Source organism: Pteropus alecto, unplaced genomic scaffold (assembly GCF_000325575.1).
Source record: "Pteropus alecto unplaced genomic scaffold, ASM32557v1 scaffold7, whole genome shotgun sequence".
In the NCBI taxonomy this organism is placed as follows: Eukaryota; Metazoa; Chordata; class Mammalia; order Chiroptera; family Pteropodidae; genus Pteropus; species Pteropus alecto.
The window spans coordinates 64800687-64804164 of NW_006494614.1; the positions used below are offsets into that span (position 1 = coordinate 64800687).

Consider the following 3478-nt stretch of genomic DNA (forward strand, 5'->3'; position numbering starts at 1 on the left):
AGAAAAAAAAGATTTAAAATAAAAACAAGAAAACACAGGAGAGAAATATCTCACTGAAAAAGGCAAACACTTAGTAAAAATAGTGGATCAACCAATTATAAAGCTACTACAAAGGTTAAAAGACAAATGTAAGAAGGTCACATATAAATACAACAATAAGTTAAGGAATACACACAAATATACACCTACAAAAGAGGTTAAAAATGACAAAAACATAAACTTAGGGGGGTTAGTAAAAAATGTAGTGATTTTTAGAATATGTTTGAACTTAAACGACCATCAAGTCAACACATACTGCTATAAACATAGCTTGGTATAGCACTTCTGGTTATTTATCCAAAAAAAAACAAAACAATAATTCATAAAGATCTATGTATTCTTATGTTCATGGCAGTACAGTTTACAATAGCCAAGATACAGAAGCAACCTAAATGCCCATCAACAAATGACTGGATAAAGAAATTATGGTTCATATATACGATGGAATATTACTCAGCTATTAAAAAATGAAATTCTATCATTCTCAATGACATAGATAGACCTAGAGGTTATTCTGCTGAGTGAAATAAGTCAGACACAGAGAGATAAATACCATATGATTTCACTTATATGCAGGATCTAAAGAACCAACTAATCAAAAACAGACTCACAGATATGGAGGATAATCTGGTGACGGCCAGAGGGGAGGGGGGTTGAAGGGCTGGGAAAAAGGGACGAAGGGTTAAAGAAGTACAAATTAGTAGTTGGTAGATGGTCACGGGGATGGGAAGCATGGCTCAGGGAACGTAGTCAGCATTAATGTAATGGCTAGATACAGAGCCAGAGGACAGAAAGAGCAATCAGGGGGATTGTTTTATAAACTATATAAATGTCTAACCAATGTACTATATACTTGAAATTAATAAAAAAAAATACTATGAGAAAAGAAAAAACTAAGTGAAATAAGTCAGCTAGAGAAAGACCAATACCAAATGATTTTACTTATATGTGGACTCTAAGGAACAAAATAAATGAACAAACAAAATTAAAACAAAAAACATAGGTATATATGAAGCACAAGGTAACCACAAACCAAAAACCTATAAGAGATATACAAGAAATAAAAAGAAAAGAATCCAAACACAATAGTATACAAAGTGATCAACATACAAGAGAAGGGAACAAGAGAAGAAAGGAACAGAGAAGAACCACAAAAACAATGAGAAAGCAATTAATAAAATGGCAATAATATATCTATCAGTAATTACTGTAGATGTAAATGGCCTAATTGTTCCAATCAAAAGACATAAGGTAGCTGAATGGATTAAAAAAATAATAATAAGACCCACCAAATGCTGCCTACAAGAGACTCACTTTGATCAACGCACACACACACACACAGAGACTAAAGGTAAAGGGTTGGAAGAAGATATTTCTTGAAATGGAAATGAAAAAGAAGCTAGGGTAGCAATATTTATATCAAATAAAATAGACTTTAAAACACAGGCTGTCATTAAAAAAAATGAAATACTGCCATTTGCAAGAACATGGATGGATCTTGAGATTATCCGATTGTAAACAAAATCAGTCAGACAGAAAATTTAGAACCACATGATTTTACTCAGATGTGGGATAGAAAACCTTTTGAAAGCAATAAATGAACAAGATAAACAAACAAAAACTCATAGACACAGACAAGTTTAGTGGTAACCAGAGGAAAACTGGGGAGGGGGGATTTAGATAAGGTTAAAGGGGGTCAAATGTATGGTGATGGAAGGAGATTTGACTTTGGGGGGTGAACGAACACACAATGCAATATACAGATTATGTATTATTAAATTGTACACTTGAAACCTGTGCCACCTCAATAAATTTAATTTAAAAAATCACAGGCTATAACAAGAGGTGAAAAATGGCATTACATATGATAAAGGGATCAATCCAACAACAGGATATAATTCTTTTAAACATCTACACACCCAACATAGGCATACCTAAATATATAAAGCAAATATTGACAGACATAAAGTGACTGACAGTAATACAATAATAGTAGGGGACTTTAACACCCCATTGACATCAGTGGTTAGATCAACCAGACAGAATATCAACATGGAAACAATGGCTTTAAATGACACATTTAAGACCAGATGGACTTAATAGATATCTTTTAGGACATTTGTCCCAAAAGCAGCAGAATACACATTCTTTTCAAGTGCATATGGAACATTTTCCAGGACAGACCATTTGTTAGGCCACAAAACAAGTCTCAATAAATTTAAGAAGATTGAAATTATATCAAGCATCTTCTCAAGCTGGATCAACAGCAGGAGCAGAGAGGGGACCCCAGAGAGCCCTGAGCAGCCCCACCGCCGCCGCCAGCCTAGTTACCATCACATCCTGGGAGGAGCTGCGGCTGCTGCAGCCAGGCCCACTCACCATCTCTACAACCATGAGCAGTGAGGCAGAGACCCAGCAGCCATCAGCTAACCTCCACCCCTTGCCCCCCGCCGTCAGTGCAGCCAACACCAAGCCCAGTATCATGGGCAGCAGTGCAGGCGGTAGCAGCTCAAGAGGCCTCACATCAGCAGCATCTGTTGGCAGAAACAAGATCATTGCAATGAAGGTTCTGGGAACAATAAAATGGTTCAATGTAAGAAATGGATATGGTTTCATCAAAAGGAGCTACACCAAGGAAAATGTATTTGTACACCAGACTGCCATAAAGAAGAATAACCCCAGGAAGTACCTTCGCAGTATAGGAAATGGAGAAACTAAAGAGTTTGATATTGTTGAAGGAAAAAGGGGTGTGAAGGCAGCAAATGTTACAGGCCCTGGTGGAGTTCCAGTGTAAGGCAGTAAATATGCAGCAAACTATAACCATTATAGACACTATCCATGTTACAGCATCCTCCATACAATTACCAGCAGAATTATCAGAATAATGAGAGTGAGGGGCGGGGGGAATGAGGGATCAGAGCATGCTCCTAAAGGCCAGGCCCAACAGTGTGGGCCCTACAGCAGGTGACAGTTCCCATCTTACTACATGCGGAGACCCTATGAGTGCCAGCCACAATATTCTAACCCTCTTGTGCAGGGAGAAGTGATGGAGGGTGCTGACAACTAGGGTGCAGGAGAACAAGGTGTCCCAGTGAGACAGCGTATGTATTGGGGCTATAGACCACAATTGTGCAGGGGCCCTCCTCCCCAAAGACAGCTTAGAGAGGATGGCAATGAAGAAGATAAGAAAAATCAAGGAGATGAGACCTAATGTCAGCAGCCACCTTAATGTTGTTGGTACCACCACTATCTCAATTACTGAAGCAGACACCCAGGGCGGAGCTGAGTAAATGCTGGCTTAACATATCTACCATCATCAGGTTTAGTCACTGAACAAGAAGAAATGAATAAGAAATTCCAGCAATAAGAAACGAACAAAAGATAGGAGCTGAAGACCTTAAGTGCTTGCTGGTTGCCTGTTGATCAGATAACTAGAACA

The 3478-nt window shown here is 38.3% G+C and overlaps 1 pseudogene; it reads left to right on the plus strand.

The window, feature by feature from the left end:
• The first annotated feature begins 2431 nt into the window (after positions 1-2431).
• On the plus strand, positions 2432-3268 carry LOC102894553 (annotated as a pseudogene).
• Positions 3269-3478: the final 210 nt, after the last annotated feature.